General features: G+C 40.1%; 1 protein-coding gene, 1 non-coding gene and 1 pseudogene across 5 annotated transcripts in view; 2 read left to right on the top strand and 1 right to left on the bottom strand.

The window, feature by feature from the left end:
• Window positions 1-21,395, top strand: part of Ube2g1 (ubiquitin conjugating enzyme E2 G1) — a 79,693-nt gene that overhangs the window by 4,623 nt on the left and 53,675 nt on the right. The gene's annotated exons all lie outside the window — the stretch shown is intronic.
• Window positions 134-693, top strand: LOC147001466 (large ribosomal subunit protein eL21 pseudogene; annotated as a pseudogene).
• Window positions 4,925-5,053, bottom strand: LOC115032672 (small nucleolar RNA SNORA38). The gene has a single exon (XR_003838301.1). It is a non-coding gene; the product is annotated as a small nucleolar RNA SNORA38 (small nucleolar RNA).

Genomic DNA, 21,395 nt, shown 5'->3' with positions numbered 1-21,395 from the left:
CTTTTTCTTTCCTCGATTTCCTTTCCTCATTATTTCATAGACATTCTAAATTAGGAGACTCCCTTTATGCAATAACAAAATACTTGAGTTTTTATAGTATAAACTTTGATTGTGTATGTTAAATGTAACTTTAAGAATCTACAACCTGGCTTTCGGCCGCCGCAGCCATCTTCCAGTAACTCACCAAAATGACGAACACAAAGGGAAAGAGGAGAGGCACCCGGTATATGTTCTCTAGGCCTTTTAGGAAACATGGCGTTGTTCCTTTGGCCACATACATGCGAATCTACAAGAAGGGTGATATTGTAGACATCAAGGGGATGGGCACTGTTCAAAAAGGAATGCCCCATAAGTGCTACCACGGCAAAACCGGAAGAGTCTACAATGTCACCCAGCATGCCGTGGGCATCATTGTCAACAAGCAGGTTAAGGGCAAAATTCTGGCCAAGAGGATCAATGTGCGGATTGAGCACATCAAGCACTCAAAGAGCAGGGACAGCTTCCTGAAGCGGGTGAAGAAGAACGACCAGAAGAAAAAGGAAGCCAAAGAGAAGGGCACCTGGGTGCAGCTGAAGCGCCAGCCTGCACCACCCAGAGAAGCACACTTTGTGAGGACTAACGGAAAAGAGCCTGAGCTGTTGGAGCCCATTCCATATGAATTCATGGCCTAATTGTACACAAAGAAATAAAATACCAGCACCAGGACTGTGAAGACTGTGTTTTCCTTAAAAAAAAAAAAAAAAAAAAGAATCTACAACCTGAAAAAAAAAAAAAAAGAATCTACAACCTGGCAGGGCGGTGGTGGTGCACGCCTTTAATCCCAGTACTTGGGAGGCAGAGGCAGGCGGATTTCTGAGTTCAAGGCCAGCCTGGTCTACAGAGTGAGTTCCAGGACAGCCAGGGCTATACAGAGAAATCCTGTCTTGAGAAAACAAAAAAAACAAAACAAAAAAAAGAATCTACAACCTGGGGGGCTGGAGAGATGGCTCAGTGGTTAAGAGCGCCGACTGCTCTTCCAAAGGTCCTGAGTTCAAATCCCAGCAACCACATGGTGGCTCACAACCATCCGTAACAAAATCTGATGCTCTCTTCTGGAGTGTCTGAAGACAGCTACAGTGTACTTACATATAATGATAATAAAAAAAAATCTACAACCTGTATTTCTTGGCTACCTGTCTTTAAGTAGGTTGTTATGTTGTACATGTCAGACTTTAAAAATAGAGATTTCTCGCCTCCTTCAAAGAGGATTAGTTTGTATTTGTTGATATGGCCTAGGAATCCAGTGGACTTCTTTACTTTTTTTCCTTTATTTTGTGGTGCTAGAGATTGAAGCTAGCTGAATGCTAGGTGGAAGTCTACCTACTACTGAGCCACACTCTCAGCCCAAGAATTTAATACTTCTTAGTGACCTTTTAGAATATATTGGCCTTCTGGTAATTCCAGTAGAAATCACAAAAGAGAGAAAATAGAATAAGTGATAATTCCTCTAGTATGTGAAAGATTCAGAGTAGTGAACATGTTAATTAAGAATTGTGGAGGGACTAGAGAGTTGGCTCAGTGGTTAAGAGTGCTAGCTGCCCTTACAGAGGACCAGGGTTTGATTCTCAGTACCCATGTGATGACTTACAACCACCTAATTTCATTTTCCTGGTATCTGACACCCTCTTCTAGCTTTTGCAGGCACTAGATATGCAGGAGGTGAAGATACAAACATCTATACACTGTACAAAACAAGACAACAACAATTAAATTTTAAATGAAAAAAATTGTTGAAATGGGAAGTGTGGTTCAGTGGTATACTTTGCCTAGGATGTGTGAGCCTAAGTTTGATCTCCAACCATTGCTCAAACAAACAAACAAACAAACAAACAGACTCTACATGTTTAGAAATTAAAGAAAAGCTGCAAGTAAATTTATATAAACTACCAATTATTCAAGTGCTAGAGGAATTTGCTTTTATATTTTGGGGGGGGAGCCAAGTGGTTCTGTTTCCTTTCTAACTGCCAGGTTTACAGATAACTGGCTTTATTCAGTGCTAGGGACTCTACTCAGGATTTTTTATATGTTAGACAAACACTGCCAACTGAGCTATATTTCACCCAAACTTGGGAGTTTCATTTTGTTTTGTTTTGTTTTGTTTTTGTTTGTCTTTGAGATGGGTTTTCTATATGTAGACCTGTTTCTCACTATGGAGCTTCAAGACCAAGCTGGCCTTGAACTCAGAGATCTGCTTGCCTCTGTCTCTCAAGCACTGAAGTTAAAGGTGTGCTTTACACTTGGAAATTTTAATATCCAGAAATCATGTATTAGTAAAGAAATATATGACAAGTGTTTATTATACTGAATGCTTTGATACACGCACATAAATATGCACACACACACACACAAGACAGAACTCCTAGGGCTGGTAAGGGCTGGTAATTTTTAAAGATTGACTTTATGTGTGTGTATATCCATCTGTGTAAGTATATGTCATATGTGTTCATGCCTAAAGAGGCCAGAAGAAGGTATCACATATTCTGGAGCTCAAGTTACAGGCAGCTATAAAAAGCCTGACATCCCAGCACTCGGGAGGCACTTGGGAGGCAGAGGCAGGCGGATTTCTGATTTCTAGGCCAGCCTGGTCTACAGAGTGAGCTCCAGGACAGCCAAGGCTATACAGAGAAACCCTGTCTTGGAAAACAAAGAAAAAAACAAACAAAAACAAAAACAACAACAAAAGCCTGACATCTGTGCTAGGAATTGAACTCAGACCTTATAGGAAAGCTGCAAACACTTAGCTTCTGAGCCATCTCTACACCCCCTATTAAAAATACCAAATTAACATTAATGAAGCAAACATGATTTGGAGAGGTATTGTATGGTTTAAAGTCCCTCAACTAAGGAAACATCCAGTAATTATTTGCTTGATGTATTGTAATATAGAATCTGAAGAAAGCCTTAATGATGCCCATTACAGGTGGTTGTGAGTCACCTGTGGTTGCTGGGAGTTGAACTCAGGACCTCTGGAAGAGCAGTTGGTGCTCTTTTTTTTTTTAGATTTATTTATTTATTTACTTTATGTATATGGGTGTACTGTAGCTGTACAGATGGTTGTGAGCCTTCATGTGGTTGTTGGGAATTGAATTTTTAGGACCTCTGCTCACTCCGATCAGCCCACTTGCTCTGGTCCACTCCACTTGCTCAGGTACACTGTAGTTGTCTTCAGATGCGCCAGAAGAGGGCGTCAATTCTCATTACGGATGGTTGTGAGCCACCATGTGGTTGCTGGGGTTTGAACTCTTTGGAAGAGCAGTCAGTGCTCTTACCCACTGAGCCATCTCACCAGCCCCTCAGTTGGTGCTCTTAACCACTGAGCCCGTAAGTGAACTTTCTTAATGTTGAGGACTAAAACAGTTTTTAAGCAGTAGATATTTAGTGAATAGTTTCAATAATAGAAAATTTAGGTATTTATAAATGCTAATTTGATTTTTAAAAATGTAAATAAAATACTTTAGAATGAAATATACTTTCTGCATTAGTCTTTATAATGGATGACCTCACTTCTATTTCTTCCTTTTTGGTTTTTGAGACAGGGTCTCATTATGTAGCTTTGGCTAGCTTGATGCTTGTTGTATAGACCAGGCTAGCCTCAAACTTACAGAGGAAGGAACACTTGCCTATGCCTTCAGAGTGCTGGATTTAAAGGCATATGCCACCATACTTATACAACCTGTTCTAAATCTAAAATACTGGTTGATATGTTTAAGTGTTGAACTAACTATGGCTTTTAGATATTTATCAGCACATTAATATATTTACTATAAAGCAGTACTAACAGTTCCATATGTAGCTTACTTAAAATAATACATAAAAGTCATTCCAATTCATAACTAGTGTGTATGTAGTATTATCTGTAGGTGGTGTATTTCCACATGTTTGTAAATTAAGGGCCCTTTGATTATTACTAGAAGGAAAGCATAATCCATAGAAGAAAATATTGGTACATTAGACATTATCAAAACTAAAACCTTTGGATGTATGAAAACTTTTAGGGAGATGAGAAGATAGATTACAGGGTTGAGAAAGATGGCTCTCAGAAAGAATGCTTGATGTGCAGGTATGAGTTCAAGTTCCTAGCACCCATGAGTTCAAGTTCCTAGCACCCATGCAAGAACCTATAGTTGCAAGTATCTGTTACACCAGCATAGATGAAGATGGAGACAGGCTTACATCTGGATCCCTGGAGTTCCTTGGCTAGCCCCTCTAGCCAAGTGAAAACAGGGAGCTTTAGTTCAGGTTCAGTGAGAGACCCTGTCTCAAGAGAATAGAGAAAGGCTCTTGGCATCCTTTTGGACCCTAAGCATGTGAAGATATGAGTCCACAAACTCTCATACATTTCATTTACATAACCACTGCCAACAGATAATACTGCATACACATTAGTTATGAATTGGAATGACTTTTTTTATTATATATTATGTGTGTTTGTAAGTTCATGCATGTTGCATCATGCATATGAGAGTTCAAGGACAACTTTTTTTAAAAAAAATAAAAAAATTTTTTTTCTTCTTTTTTTTTTTTTTTTTTTTTTTTGGTTTTTCGAGACAGGGTTTCTCTGTGTAGACCTGGCTGTCCTGGAACTCACTCTGTAGACCAGGCTGGCTTCGAACTCAGAAATCCGCCTGCCTCTGCCTCCCGAGTGCTGGGATTAAAGGCGTGCGCCACCACGCCCGGCTCTAAAAAAATTTTTATTCTGAAGAAAAGGTGGAGAGAAAAAGGGTCAAAAAGGCCTCACATGGGAGACCTAACCTTGTCCCATCCACAGATCCCATTTAGACAACTCTACTACTTTTTCACTATAGGCTTCTCTCAGAAACCATTCCATCACTCAAAAATCTCTAAGCTCTCCTGGGAAAGATGAGATACAGCATAATTATCACTCCTCTGTGGGATGGTTGATCCTGAGCCTGCGGGGGGCAAGCTGGTTCCAGACCTTTCCAATTCCACCACATTTCTTTGCCTCCGATTCTTAAGTATCCAAGGACAGGGAACTAAAACCCTTGTAGGAGGATCAAGGACAACTTTGTAAGAGTCTGTTTTCCCTTCCCCCTTTGTGTTGGATTCAGACATCACACTTAGGCCATCAGGCTTATATGGCAAATGCTTTTATCCAGTGATCCTCTCTAGTCCTAGGGTATCAGTTCTCAACCTTTTGGGGGTTGGATGGCTCAAGCTACCCTTTCACAGGGTCACTGAAGACCATCAGAAAACATAGGTACTTATGATTTATAACAGTAGCAACATTACAGTTATGAAGTGGCAATGAAAGTAATTTTATGGTTGGGGGTTACAATAGGAGGAACTATATTAAAGGGTCACAGCATTAAGAAGGTTGAGAACCACAGTCTTTGCAAGATGTGTTTGGCAAATGCCAATGTGTAAGAAACTGAACTATATAGTGAAAACCAGTCATTTAGGAACAAATAAAAGACAGACATTTCACTAAAGAAGGATGGACACACAGATGTTACATAAGCAAATGAAAAGATATTTGGTATCAGTAGACATTAGGAAAATGCAAATTGAAAGCACAATAAGACATTACCACATAACTATTAGAATAGCTAAAATTAAGATGTGTGTAGATGGGCTGGAGAAATGTGGCTCAGCAGTTAAGAGCACTGGCTGCTCTTCTGAAGGTCCTGAGTTCAATTCCCAGCAACCACATGGTGGCTCACAACCATCTGTAACGAGATCCGACGCCCTCTTCTGGAGTGTCTGAAGACAGCTACAGTGTACTTAGATATAATAATAAATAAATCTTTGGGCTAGAGCGAGTGGGATGGACCAGAGCAAGCAGAGGTCCTGAATTCAATTCCCAGCAACCACATGATGGCTTACAACCATTGGTACAGCCATAGTGTACTCATATACATAAAATTAATAAGTAAAATTAATAAGTAAAAAATCTTTTTTTTTTTTTTTAAAGATGTATGTAGACACAGTCATCAAATGTTGGCACAGATACTAAGAGAATCTTTCATATATTACTGGTGGAAATATGGGGTGGTACAATCATAGAAAATCTTTTGTAGTTCTTTTCTTTCCACTCTTCCAGTCTATGGTAGCCAAGGATGACCTTGGACCTCTGATCCTCCTGTTTCAACTTCCCATGGGCTGGGGTTATAGGCTTGTGCCACTACACAGAAGTTATTTTTGTTTCTTTTATTGGCAAAATAAATGTATTCTTGTAGCCATTTTAAATTTATTTATTTTATGTTTATGAGTATACTGTCCCTGTCTTCGGACACTAAAAGAGGTCATGGGATCCTATTTACAAATGGTTGTGAGCCACCATGTGGTTGCTGGGAATTGAACTTAGGATCTTTGGAAGAGCAGTCAGTGCTCTAAACCTCTGAGCCATCTCTCCAGCCCACTCTTGTAGCCATTTTAAACCTTTAATTTTAAATTAAATTTTTGTTTGTATGTGTTTGGGCATATGTGCTATGGTACGCTTGTGGGGATCAGAGGGGCAACTTGCTGGATGGAGTCTCTTTTCTCCCTACTATGCAGGTCTCTAGATTCAAACTGACGTCCATTTAGTCATCTAACTGGCTCCTAGTTTACTTTTTGTTTCTCGTTTTTGTTTTTGGCCTTTTTCAGATGGGGTGTCTATGTGTAGCCTTGGCTGTTTTGGAACTCACTCTGTAATCAGGCCGGCCTCGAACTTAGAGTCACCTGCCTCTGTCTCCTGAGTGCTGGGATTAAAGACATGTGCTGTTATGCCCTGGCTTCTTTTCACTAGTTGAAATTAGTGCAGCTGTAAATAAGTATATGCAATTTTTTTCTTGGTTTTTTGAGACAGGGTTTCTCTGTATAGCCCTGGCTGTCCCGGAACTCACTCTGTAGACCAGGCTGGCCTCGAACTCACAAATCCACCTGCCTCTGCCTCCCGAGTGCTGGGACTAAAGGCGTGCACCACCATGCCCAGCTAGCATTATTTATTTTTGAAGAATATAAGTTTTCAGTAAAGCTGAGCAGTAGATACTATTTCCAATATGCTTCCTTTCTTAGGAGTAAACAGGTTCTTCCATGATCTATATCATCTACCAGAATATAGTTAACATTTGCTATTAAGAATAGCTTACAGGAAGTTCAAGATAACTGCACAGATGTAGCCGTAACTGCACAGATGTAGCCGGTGTTTCCAAGCAGCCACCAAGATGGCTGAAGTGAAGTGGATTTTCTGCAAATTTACCTGCTGTGGTGTGGATCTGGATCAATTGCAGGACATGTCCTATGAGAGCAAATACAGTTGTACAGTGCCTTCCAGAGGCAGTGGAAGCAGCACTTACACTACTCGAGCATATGAGAAAGACCAAGTAGGAGGTGCTACCCATGGAGAAGCCTGAGGTGGTGAAGATCTTCCTGAGGGACAAGATCATCCTGCCAGAGATGGTACTCAGCATGGTGGGCTTATATAATAGCAAGACCTTCAACCAGGTGGAGATTAAACAGGTGACATGCTACTAGTTTGAGTTCTCTAATATCTACATGCCTTTTAAGCACAGCTGGCCTGGTATCCATGCCACCTATTTCTGCTTTATCCCCCTCAAGTAGCTGAGGCAAATAAAGATTCATGTTTAGTCCTTGGAAGGGAAAAAAAGAAAGCCTGGCTTACAGGTGGTGATTCAAGTAGTTCAGCAGTGACTGATCCTAACGGAAGGCCACAGATCCTGCTAGCTACTCAGTTTACGACCTGGCCCTGGAGTCTAGGATTCCTAGAGAGTTGCTGGTCTTTAGTATATGTTGGAATCCTGAAGAATAGATTTTAATGCCAATGAAGGAATGGATCTAAAACAGGTTAGATGAAGGTCAATGAAGTCAAGCAGGCAAAAAGCAAAAACTTACCTTATGTGACATATTATGTGGGGCATAAGATTTAGGGTGGATCTTCCCACTTAAAAAAATGATCAAGAAAATTCCTCACAGGCATGTCCAGCTGCTTGTGTTTTATTCTATTTCAGATGCAATCAGTTGACAACCCAGATGAATCATCACAAGTTTACCCTTTGATTTTTAGACCCATGAGTTCTAACTTTAACAAAAGCTATACTACATATTGGAGTCAAAGCATATCCCACCATTAGGAGAACGCTGGTCCTATATGTGTGTCTTTTTTTTTTTTTTGATTTTTCGAGACAGAGTTTCTCTGTATAGCCCTGGCTGTCCTGGAACTCATTTTGTAGACCAGGCTGGCCTCGAACTCAGAAATCTGCCTGCCTCTGCCTCCTGAGTGCTGGGACTAAAGGCGTGTGTCACCACACCCGGCTTATATGTGTGTGTGTTTTTTTGTTTGTTTGTTTGTTTGTTTGTTTTTTGGTTTTTTCGAGACAGGGTTTCTCTTTGTAGCTCTGGCTGTCCTGGAGCTCACTCTGTAGACCAGGCTGGCCTCGAACTCAGAAATCCACCTACCTCTGCCTCTGCTGGGATTAAAGGTGTGCGCCACCACGCCCGGCTTATATGTGTGTTTTTAAAAGGCCATCCCACTGTTTTAACAGGCCAGCTGTTCAGGATGGTGACAAACATGGTAAGAAGTGAATTATATGAGATGGCCTGCCTACACTTTTCTGGCTGGCTGTGAAGTGAGCTTCTTGGTCAGAAGCAATGTTATGTGGAAAACCATGGTGGTGGATAAAATATTCTATAATTCCATGGGTTTAGTTTTGGCAGTTTTATATGCCGGAAGGCAAATCGAAAACCAGAATACGTTGTATTTCACAAAGGACAAAACATTGCCCTTTCCACAGTGGAAATAGTAGTCAACCTGCCACTTGGTTGCTAGCTGGACACCCAGGGGACTTGGTGTTGGTCTCTGCTGCTGGCAGATCTGGCACTCAGCTGTAGTGGGAGCAAGGTACAACCTCAGAATACCTAGGATTGTAGAGATCATGAAGAGAAGTTGAGGCTTTACACTATGTGGTAGAGTACCTGAAGACAAAAACTTAGAAGAGGGTATTGGTGAAAGTGCAGCACAGTTGCAGTGGACATGCCAACATTTTGGAGATGCCTGTACTGTGAGATGACCAGGCTAGCAGCAGCTATGGAGTGGAGCCAGTCTGAGCCTACAAGAAAAGCTGCATGTGCTGTGGATGACAGAGCTGGATAAATGCTGCTGCCAAGGACCTTTGAAGCTCAGTGGATCCTGAGTGGGTCCTAAACATCAAGCAGTGACTCTTTACACTGTTGGACTTCGATTTGATTTGATTTGTAACTGCCCTGATTCTGACCTCTTAAAGTATGTAACTTATTTTTTATTTTTATGTGAGCCTACAGTTGAGATATTTTGAAATTTTAGAGCGACTTTGGATATTTTAAAGAGACTGAATTTAAAGTTTGAATTTAAAAATTTTTTTTTGGTTTTTCAAGACAGGGTTTCTCTGTATAGCTTGGCTGTCCTGGAACTCACTTTGTAGACCAGGCTGGCCTCGAACCCAGAAATCCTCTGCCTCTGTCTCCCGAGTGCTGGGATTAAAGATGAGCGCCACCACGCCCAGCCTAAAGTTTGAATGTTTTGTTTTGTTTTTGTGACAGGGTTTCTCTGTGTAACCTGTGGTTTTTTTCTGAAACTTGCTCTGCAGACCTGGCTGGCCTCGAGCTCAGAGATCAGCTTGCCTCCACCTCCTAAGTGCTGGTATTAAAGGTGTGTGTGCAACCACCGTAGCGTTACCTTCACTGATTTTTTTTTTTTTTTGAAATGGGTCTGCCTATATAGGCTATCCTGATCTGGGGCTTGTTTATATTCCATGTTGCCTTCAAAACTTGTGCTCTTTCTGCCCCAGCTGCTGAGACTACAGCTATGTGTCACCTTGTTCCACTCAGCTATCTCTGTACTCACATACTGGGAACAGGAATCTATCTATCTATCTATCTATCTATCTATCTATCTATCTATCTATCTATCTATCTATCTATCTATCAGTTTTTGTAACAGCCTTGCTGCCCTAGAACTCAACTCTGTAGGCCAAACTGTTCTCAGACTCACAGAGATGTGCTTATCTTTGCCTCCTGAGTGCTGGGATTAAAGGCAGATGCCATCACCTCACAAGCCTGTGTATTTTTATTTTTGTACTTTGGGATAAAGTCTGTGTTGAGAGTTTTCCAGGGATTGAAGAGTTGGGTGACATGATGGTGAAGGCTTGGTAAAATAAGTGTTGCTCTTTTTACTATATTACCCTCTTCTGACTATTTTTTGTCAGTATATTATATAGACTCCTTTCTGAAGGCTTAGATTTTTCAAAACCTACTATATCTTTATCATAAATGCTTCAACCTCTCTTCTAACCCACCAACTAGAGGTAGGGGAAAGGGTGTTATGGACCCATTTAGAAGTAGTTCCTTGGGGTGATTCCACTCTTTGATATTAGGATATCAGCAGTCCATTTCAATAGTAAACACCATACATGAATCAGTAGTGGCAGTGTGATCCAGCAGAAACAGCAAGGCTCTGCCAAATTGGCACAAGTCAGGAAAGTGGCCAGAATGAGCTGGAATACCACGACAAGACCCTTTCTGTGTTTCTAAGACCAGCAAAGCATTGCAGGAGTGTGTAGCACTGCAAGAGTGTTCTCACTGTGAGGCCCTATTTATATCCTTTCTAAACATCATGCATCCTCTGAAGTGTCTGTTTTCAGCAAAACATCACGTGCATGTTCTTTCACAGGACAGGTTCCAGAAAAAACATGTGACACAACTGAGTTGTTAAGGAAACCAGGAATTTCTACTTCATCCTCCCCTTTATTTTCAAGATTGGTAGCTTGGTTTTCATCTATGCCTGTTTTGTTATTTACACTAGCCATTTAAGTAACCATTTTGGCAATCATTTTAAATTTGCTTTCTTCCCTTTTTCTTTTTTCCTTCCCTTCCCTTTTCCTTTTGTCTCTCCCTCCCTCTCTGTCCCTACTACTTTTTTGTATGCCTGTACATGCATATGTAATGTGTGCATGAAGGTACAGACCCATGCAGCAGAGGAGACTCATCAGGCATTTTCTCTATTGCTGTCTGGTTTATGTATCATCCCTCGAGACAGGGTCTCTCACTAAACCTGAAGATTGAGGTCTCAGCTAGGCTAGTGAGCTCCTAATATCTGTTTGTCTCCACCTATTCACCTATTCTCTTCTCCATGTGTGGGTTACAAGCATATATGGCCATGTCCTGCCTTTTTTTTGTATGTGTATGTTGGCAGAAAAAGCACTTTTACATACTGTGCAATCTCCCCGGTCCTCATTTCTAATTCCTTCCTTCCTTCCTTCCTTCCTTCCTTCCTTCCTTCCTTCCTTCCTTCCTTCTTCTTCCTTCCTCTTCCTCCTCTTCTTTTTCCTCATTTATTTATTTGTTTGTTTGTTTATTTATTTATTATATGTAAGTACACCGTAGCTGTCTTCAGACACCCCAGAAGAGGGCGTCAGATCTTATTATGGATGGTTGTGAGCCACCATGTGGTTGCTAGGATTTGAACTCATGACCTTTGGAAGAGCAGTTGATGCTCTTAACCACTGAGCTATCTCTCCAGCCCTCTAATTTCTTTTTAAGAGTTTTTTTTATTGCATGTGTATATGGTGTGGGTGTGTGCGTGTGCAAGGGCATACACATATATGCTTATACATAAGCTTACATGTGTTCATTTCTTCCACTGTGGGTTTAGGGATCAAACTCTGCCAGGCATGTGTGGCATGTCAGGACAGCTAGGAAACTCTGTATCATGGGAAACAACAAAAGCCAAAAACCAAAATACCTGAAGTATATGCCCTGCCCTATCCCTGTCTTGATTGGTTATAATCCCTTTTCCTCTCAGCCTTCCTCAAACTGGAATACTTTCACTTACTGTGTGTATTATTCCAGGCAGCCCTTGGAGACTATGGGTCAAGTAATAAGTAACATTGGAGTAAAAAGTGAGGTATTCTAACTGGTTTCCTTTAAAATTATTCTTTCATAATTTCATTTTTAAAATGTGCTAGATAAAATTATTTTTTTCTCTAGGAAGGGTAAGACAATACTCTGAAGATAATGTGTTTATATTATTTTAGAGTTGTTTGAGTAGATATCATTGACACTGAAATTTAATTAAATATTTTCTTTAGTCTCGGGGGGCATATTTTTTACAAATAGTTTAAATTTGGAGAATTAACAATGCCTAAAGTGAAATATTCTGTGAATCCTTCAAAATGTTACTTTTTAAATTTTTTTAAAAAAGATTTATTATTTTGAACTGTTTTTTATTTATTTGTTTTAAGTGTGTTTATTTTTTATTTTATGTGTGTTGGTGTTTTGCCTGCATGTATGTTTGTGTGTGTGTGTTGGATCCCCAGAGCTGGAGTTATAGACAGTTTCGAACTGCCTTGTGGGTGTTGGGAATTAAGGTTAGGTCCTCTGGAAGAGCAGTTAGTACTCTTAACTCGTAGCCATCTCTCCAACTCCATATGTGTGAGTGTTAATGGGTGGTTTTGCCTGCATGTATGTTTTTTGTGCTATATTCATACTTAGTTGTCAGCAGAGATCAGAAGGCATTGGATCTCTTAGAACTGAAGTTGCAGGTGTTTGTGAGCCTCCATGTTAGTCCTGGGAACTAAATCTGGTTTCCTCTGTAAAAACAGCAAGTGCTGCCATCAGCTAAAGCATCTCCAGCTTCTTCTTATTTTTATTTATCTCTTTTGGTTTTTCAAGATAGGGTTTCTGTGTAGCCTGGAGGTCCTAGACCATGTTGGCCTCAAAGTCAGAGATCCCACTTCTTCTTCTTCCCAACTGCCAGGATTAAAGGTGTGTGCCACCACTTACAGCTTTTACTATTTTGGTTTTTTGTTTTTTGTTTTTTTTTTTCCCAAGACAGGGTTTGTTTGTGTAGACCTGGCTGTCCAGAAGCTAGCTCTGTACACCAGACTGGCTTTGAAGTCACAGAAATGCACTTGACTCTGCTTCCCGAGCATTGGGATTAAAGGAGTGGGCCACCACCCCTTGGTTCAGCTATTATTTTTATTTACGTGAATGTGTATAATTATATTTATGTGAATTCATGTATATGTGTTTGCCAGGTATATGCATACCTGCAGAGGCCAGAAGAAGGTGTCTGATCCTCTTTAGCTGAAATTACAGGTGGAATTACCACTTTACAAGGGTTCTGGGAACTAAACACAGGTTCTGGAAGAGCAGCATGTGCTCTTAACCACTCAGCCTTCTTTCCAGCCTACTTCTAGGTAAAATTTAACTCCATTGAGAGTTTTCTAAATTAGTTATCTTAACAATGTTGTTGAACATTTTTTTCAGGTGCTTCTCTGTCATTCAGTATTCCTCAGGTGAGAATTCTTTGTTCAGTTCTGAGCCCCATTTTTTAATGGGGTTATTTGATTTTATGGAGTCCACCTTCTTGAGTTCTTTATATATATTGGATATTAGTCCCCTATCCGATTTGGGATAGGTAAAGATCCTTTCCCAATCTGTTGGTGGTCTTTTTGTCTTATTGATAGTGTCTTTTGCCTTGCAGAAGCTTTGCAATTTTTATGAGGTCCCATTTATCGATTTTTGATCTTACAGAACAAGCCATTGCTGTTCTATTCAGGAATTTTTCCCCTGTACCCATATCTTCGAGGCTTTTCCCTGCTTTCTCCTCTATAAGTTTCAGTGTCTCTGGTTTTATGTGGTGTTCCTTAATCCACTTAGATTTGACCTTAGTACAGTAGATAGAAATGGATCAATTCGCAATCTTCTACATGATAACAGCCAGTTGTGCCAGCACCATTTGTTGAAAATGCTGTCTTTTTTCCACTGGATGGTTTTAGCTCCCTTGTCAAAGATCAAGTGACCATAGGTGTGGGGGTTCATCTCTGGGTCTTCAATTCTGTTCCATTGGTCTACTTGTCTGTCACTATACCAGTACCATGCAGTTTTTATCACAATTGCTCTGTAGTACAGCTTTAGGTCGGGCATGGTGATTCCACCAGAGGTTCTTTTATCCTTGAGAAGAGTTTTTGCTATCCTAGGTATTTTGTTATTCCAGATGAATCTGCCGATTGCCCTTTCTAATTCGTTGAAGAATTGAGTTGGAATTTTGATGGGGATTGCATTGAATCTGTAGATTGCTTTTGGCAAGATAGCCATTTTTACTATATTGATCCTGCCAATCCATGAGCATGGGAGATCTTTTCCATCTTCTGAGATCTTCTTTAATTTCTCTCTTCAGAGACATGTGAAGATCTTATCATACAGATCTTTCACTTCCTTAGAGTCACGCCAAGGTATTTTATATTATTTGTGACTATTGAGAAGGGTGTTGTTTCCCTAATTTCTTTCTCAGCCTGTTTATCCTTTGTGTATAGAAATGCCATTGACTTGTTTGAGTTAATTTTATATCCAGCTACTTCATTGAAGCTGTTTATCAGGTTTAGGAGTTCTCTGGTGGAATTTTTAGGGTCACTTATATATACTATCATATCATTTGCAAAAAGTGATATTTTGACTTCTTCCTTTCCAATTTGTATCCCCTTGATCTCCTTTTGTTGTCTCACCTGAGGAATACCGAATGGCAGAGAAGCACCTGAAAAAATGTTCAACATCCTTAATCATTAGGGAAATGCAAATCAAAACAACCCTGAGATTCCACCTCACACCAGTCAGAATGGCTAAGATGTAAATTCAGGTGACAGCAGATGCTGGCGAGGATTTGGAGAAAGAGGAACACTCCTCCATTGTTGGTGGGATTGCAAGCTTGTACAACCACTCTGGAAATCAGTCTGGCGGTTCCTCAGAAAATTGGACATAGTACTACCGGAGGATCCAGCAACACCTCTCCTGGGCATATATCCAGAAGATGTCCCAACCGGTAAGAAGGACACATGCTCCACTATGTTCATAGCAGCCTTATTTATAATAGCCAGAAGCTGGAAAGAACCCAGATGCCCCTCAACAGAGGAATGGATGCAGAAAATGTGGTACATTTACACAATGGAGTACTACTCAGCTATTAAAAAGAATGAATTTATGAAATTCCTAGGCAAATGGATGGACCTGGAGGGCATCATCCTGAGTGAGGTAACCCAATCACAAAGGAACTCACACAGTATGTACTCACTGATAAGTGGATATTCGCCTAGAAACTTAGGATACCCAAGATATAAGATACAATTTGCTAAACGCATGAAACTCAAGAAGAATGAAGACCAAAGTGTGGACACTTTGCCCCCTCTTAGAATTGGGAACAAAACACCCATGGAAGGAGTTACAGAGACAAAATTTGGAGCTGTGACGAAAGGATGGACCATCTAGTGATTGCCATATCCAGGGATCCATCCCATGATCAGCTTCCAAACGTTGACACCATTGCATACACTAGCAAGATTTTGCTGAAAGGACCCAGATATAGCTGTCTCTTGTGAGATTATGCTGGGGCCTAGCAAACACAGAAGTGGATGCTCACAGTCAGCTATTGAATGGATCATAGGGCCCCCAATGGAGGAGCTAGAGAAAGCACCCAAGGAACTAAAGGGAACTGCAACCCTATAGGTGGAACAACAATATGAACTAACCAGTACCCCAGAGCTCTTGTCTCTAGCTGCGTATGTATCAAAAGATGGCCTAAGCGGGGCGTGGTGGCGCACGTCTTTAATCCCAGCACTCGGGAGGCAGAGGCAGGCGAATTTCTGAGTTTGAGGCCAGCCTGGTCTACAAAGTGAGTTCCAGGATAGCCAGGGCTATACAGAAAAACCCTGTCTCGAAAAACCAAAAAAAAAAAAAGATGGCCTAGTAGGCCATCACTGGAAAGAGAGGCCCATTGGACTTGCAAATTTTATATGCTCCAGTACAGGGGAACACCAGGGCCAAAAAGGGGGAGGGGGTAGGTAGGGGAGTGGGGGGTGGGTATGGGGGACATATGGGATAGCATTGGAAATGTAAATGAGGAAAATACCTAATTAAAAAAAATCTTAATCAAAGATTAAAAGCAAAAAAAAAAAATCTTAATCAAAGATTAAAAGCAAAAAAAACCCAAAAACAATGTTGTATTGAACTTTTCCTTTCCTATCTGTCCTTTATTACTAGAATGACAATTAGAAAATTGTCCTAAGAATTAATTCTTTATTAAAGTAGTTTCTTTATTTGAATTGTCTTTAAATATTTGGTTTATGAGACACAGGTAAAAATGCTTTTATTTAGTACAGAAGACAGTCAACCTTTGTAATTACTATAAAATAATATAGTAGAGAGAGTTGGGTAAAATATTGCTGTGGCATTTGAGGTAGGACAAAACAGTAAAGTTGAAATGACCCATGGCACTTAAGTGTTGCAGGATATTTGATCACACTGTAAACCCCCAAAGACTTTGTTATTTACCTAAAAGACCTTGTTGTGGTGTGTCTCAGCCCTTGCACACACCTCTACTCCAAGAGCTAAATAAAGTCAGTCCTAGGTCAAGAGGCAGGGAGCAAGTAATCAGCCCATAGGGAGTGAACATAGTAAGCAGGAAGGAGGGTCTTTAAGTTGAAGGGTATTTAAGACCTCGTGGAGAAGGAGAAAGCTTTTTCTTCTGGGACACTGGTTGAAGAAGAATGTCAATTGAGTGTTTTTCTTTTCTACACACACACACACACACACACTCACACACACACAAGTGAGGTTTAGGCAGCGTTTTGTTTTTATTTTTCCAGAAGAATAAAAGCAAAACCCTGTCCCAACCCTCACTTGGGGAAAAGCAAAACCCTGTCCCAACCCTTACTTGGGGATACTTAAAAGTGGTCCAGCACACTTGGGTGGTAGAGATGGATCACCAGCCAATGCAGAACACTTAAGTTCTTGAGACTTCCCTTGTTACTCCTAAGACTTCATTAGGGCTTTCAAGAAGATGTTTACCCTACGTTTACTTTTAAGTAGGTCAGTTAGATTTTATATCTATCTATCTATCTATCTATCTATCTATCTATCTATCTATCTATCTAACTGCTTTATAGATCCTTGGCAGTGAATCAGTTTGAGATTTCTTGCTGCCATATTCAGCTTTGCCAAGATAAGGTTAGCTTTTCTTTCCTTTTTATCCTTCCCTCCCTCCCCCCTTTCCCCCCCAGAGAATTGGCCAAAGGCTTTAACTAATCCATATTCTTGTAAACCAAGAATTTTTTGTAGTCTAGAGATCTGTGGATGTGTTTGGATATAGACTGCAGTCTGAATATCATTTAATTACTTTCATCAATATTGTCCACATTTTTTTTTTAAGATTTATTTAATTATATGTAAGTACACTGTAGCTATCTTCAGACACTCCAGAAGAGGGCGCCAGATCTCGTTGCAGATGGTTGTGAGCCACCATGTGGTTGCTGGGATCTGAACTCTGGACCTTCGGAAGAGCAGTCGGGTGCTCTTACCCACTGAGCCATCTCACCAGCCCTTTTTTTGGTTTTTCAAGACAGGGTTTCTCTGTGTAGCCCTGGCTGTCCTGGAACTCACTTCTGAAGACCAGGCTGGCCTCGAACTCAGAAATCCGCCTGCCTCTGTCTCCTGAGTGCTGGGATTAAAGGCGTGTGCCACCACACCCGGCCATTTACATTTCAAATGCTATCTCAAAAGTCCCCCATACCCTCCCCCCTTGTCTACATGTTTAAGAAGGTATTACTTTAAAAGGATGGGAGAAATGGTTCAATAGTTAAGGGTACTTACATTACATAGAGGACCCCACATTTGCAGTACCCATGTGGTAGGGAAGGAGGATCCCTACATGTGGGAGGGAGGCTCACAACTGTAACTCCATTTCAAGGAAACCTGATGCCCTCTCTGGACTACACTGGCACCAATATGATCTGTGACATACTATTTTAAAAGTATTAATTTAAAAATTAGCTTTCAAAGTAATAGGTTTCCTTATAACATTTTAAATACATATTTAGTTTTGGCTGATTCTCCCCCATATTTCTACCAACTTGTCTGCTCCTATCTCTGTTTGCTTTCATATCTTATGTGTCCTATTGCCTCTCATCTTGCTCTCACTTAAGTACACATATTTAACAATTAGAAACTAAGATCTGCATATGAGAGAAAATGTACTATTTGTCTTTCTGTGTCTGGGTTAACTCAGTATACTTTCATTTTCTCTATTCTGTAAAATCTATAATTTCATTTTCATTACAGCTGAATACAAATCCATAAAAATATGGAAAGCTTCATGAATTTCTATCACTCTAACATAAATATCTGTTTGAAACAATCACAGTACACATGCTTTTGGTGGAGAGACAAAAGGATAGTTTTTGAAAACTACTTGCTTATTTCATTCCTATTATTATTACCCTCTTGTGGCAACACTTTATGTATGTTTGGGGTTCTCTTATACTCCTCCCCAGCAGACAGTAAGCTGTGTACCTAACCTGCCATAAGGTACCTGTATAAATTGGGTGGTAGTGGCACATGCTTTTAATTCTAGCACTCAGAAGGCAGAGGCAGGAAAATTTTGAGTTTGAAGCCAGCTGTCTACGGAGCAAGTTTTAGGAAAACCAGGGCTACACTGAGATGTCCTGTCTTTAAACAAAACAAAAGGTGTGGATACAAAATTATCCTCTGGCGTGTGTGTGCCTGCATGTACGTGTACCACTGGCACTTCTGGTGCTGCTGAGGCCTGAAAAAGGCATCAGATCTTCTGGAATTGGAGATGGTTGTGAGCTGTCAAGTGGGTGTTGACAATCAAACCTGGGTCCTCAGGAGGAGCAGCCAGTACTCTTTTATTGATGAATTACCTTCCCAGCCTCAGAACCCTTTAAAAATTTACTTGACATTTACAAGTGTTTTGTCTGCTTGTATTAAATGATTTTGTGCAACCCATGTGGGTGGTAGGAAGAGAACCTGGGTCCTCTGCAAGAGCAGCTAGTTGTCTTTAATAACTGAGCCAAATTTCCAACCCAAAAAGTGACCTTTAGAAACCGTATGTAGCCTAGGCTGTTCTTGAAGTCTTTCCTATCTTCCTGCCTGCCTTACCCTCCTTAGTTCTAGGATTTCAGACATGAGCCACCACTCCCAACTTAGTATCTATCCCACTTCTTTAATTTTCATTATCACTCTCTAGTCCCATCTCTCAGTTATGCATATTCTTTATTGTATATGTATATGATCATGTATATATCATAGTTTATATGATCATTAGAAAGGATTATAAATGAACATTGTGAACTTGACAGCGATTCATGATGGCCATGTGAAAAAGCTGGATGAATGATTATATATTTGAGGTTATTACCAGAGTGGTATTTGATAAGTATTTGATAACTGGGGTTAAGATTATATTTGTAGCTGGGCGGTGGTGGCGCACACCTTTAGTCCCAGCATTCTGGAGGCAGAAGCAGGCAGATTTCTGAGTTTGAGGCCAGCCTGGTCTACAAAGTGAGTTCCAGGACAGCCAGGGCTATACAGAGAAACCCTGTCTCAAAAACAAAAAAAAAACAAAACAAAACAAAAAAGATTATATTTGTAGGGCTGGAGAGATGGCTCAGCTGTTAAAGGCTAGGCTCACAACCAAAAATATAAGATTATATTTGTAGCTTTGTATCTGTGTTCCTGAACTTGGGTTTATTTAATTTCAAAGTACTTGGAATTACTTTAAGACATTGCTTTAAAAAAAGATATTGCTATATATAATAAGTTTTACCTAGAACAGGAAGGAAATAATCACTAAGTTGAGCAGAATTTAGAAAGTTTTCTGTGGGTTTGAATGATCATTTTCTAAAAGTTAATAGAATGATGTATTAGGGTAATGTCTTACCAGCCTGAAGTCGAATACCTAGTCATAGGTAACCTAATACACATAGCCTTGTATTGGATCTTTTTAATTGACACTAGGTGTATCCTTGGCTGTCCTGGAACTCCCTCTGTAGACCAGGCTGTCCTCAAACTAAAGAGATCCACCTGCTTCTGCCTTGCATTGTGTTTTTCCTGCATATATGTCTGTATGGGGGTGTTGGGTACCCTGACACTGAGGTTACAGACAGTTGTGAGCTGCCCCGGGAGTTCTGGGAATTGAACCTGTATCCTCTGGATGAGCAGCCAGCATTTTTAACTGCTGAGTCATCTCTTCAGCACCTTGTATTGATTGTATGTATGTATCTATGTATCTGTGTATGTGTGAGTTTGAGCCCCTGAACCCATTTGGTGATAGGAAGGAGCGACTTTATTCCTGCAAGTTGTCCTCTGACTGTGTTATGCTGCACACGTACAAGCACACATAAAAATAATGTAATTAAAAGTAAAATTAAAAGTTGTATTGACAAGCAATTCTGCATACCATATTGCTGAAATATCAGTAATAAGTGTTATTACTCTTTTAGTAAAACTTGTTCAGAAAGTACAGTTGAGCTATTCAGCATCTGTAATGCGGGTTATGTGAAGAGTCATCTCTATTTTGTGCTTTTGTTATATTCTTCCGCTGCCTTTTTCATTTTGAGTCCCTGAAATCTGTTCTATTTTTACTTGTGTGTCTACATACTAAAACCATCTCTGAATCATGCTTTGAAGATCAGCAAGAGATACTCCGCTGTAAGATGAGAGGTGACTATTAGAGGCATAAACAAGTCTTAGTAAATTAGGAGATGTTTGTTTGTTTCAGCAGTAGCAATGTACTACCAAATGCTTGTTGGTGCTAAGATTGAATAAATTTTTATTTACTGTGTATTTATTGTGCATTGTTACAGATTAGGATTTTGTGCTTCCTAGGCAACTGCTCTGTCACTGAACTATATTTCCAGGCCTGCCTACTTAATTCTTTAAATCTCTTTTTAAGAGTTCAAGATGGGGCTGGAGAAATGGCTCAGTGGTTAAGAGCACTGACTACTCTTCCAGAGGTCCTGAGTTGAATTTCCAGCAACCATATGGTGGCTCACAACCATCTGTAATAGGATCTGATGCCCTCTTCTGGGGTGTTTGAAGACAGCTACAGTGTGTGTGTGTGTGTGTGTGTGTGTGTGTGTGTGTGTGTGTGTGTGTGTGTGTGTGTGTGTGTATGTGTATGTGTATGTATATGAGGCCAGCCTGATTCACATAGGAAGTTCCATGACAGCTGGGGCAGCATAAAGAGACCCTGTCTCAAAAACCAAAACAAATAAAAGAACCCTATTTTATCTCCATTTTTTATTATAAAATGACAGTTGAATAGAATTAAAATCCAAATTAAGCAACCCTTAAACTTATAAGGCCGCTAGACTTTGGTCGACTTAGATTGAAATTGTTCATGCTTTATATTTTTAAATGTCATCCTTACTAAATATTATGGAGTATATCTAATGATATGCCCAATTATTTTTTAATTCTAGGATTTTATTATAATATACGATTTCATGATAAAAATATTGCAATTAAAAATTAAAAATTATATAACAAGATGAACCAGACACAATGTT

This window comes from Mus caroli, unplaced genomic scaffold, assembly GCF_978045245.1.
Source record: "Mus caroli unplaced genomic scaffold, Mus_caroli_1 scaffold_13, whole genome shotgun sequence".
NCBI classification, from domain to species: domain Eukaryota; kingdom Metazoa; phylum Chordata; class Mammalia; order Rodentia; family Muridae; genus Mus; species Mus caroli.
The sequence above is the reverse complement of the archived record's forward strand: the minus strand, read 5'-3'. Positions and strand labels throughout refer to the sequence as shown.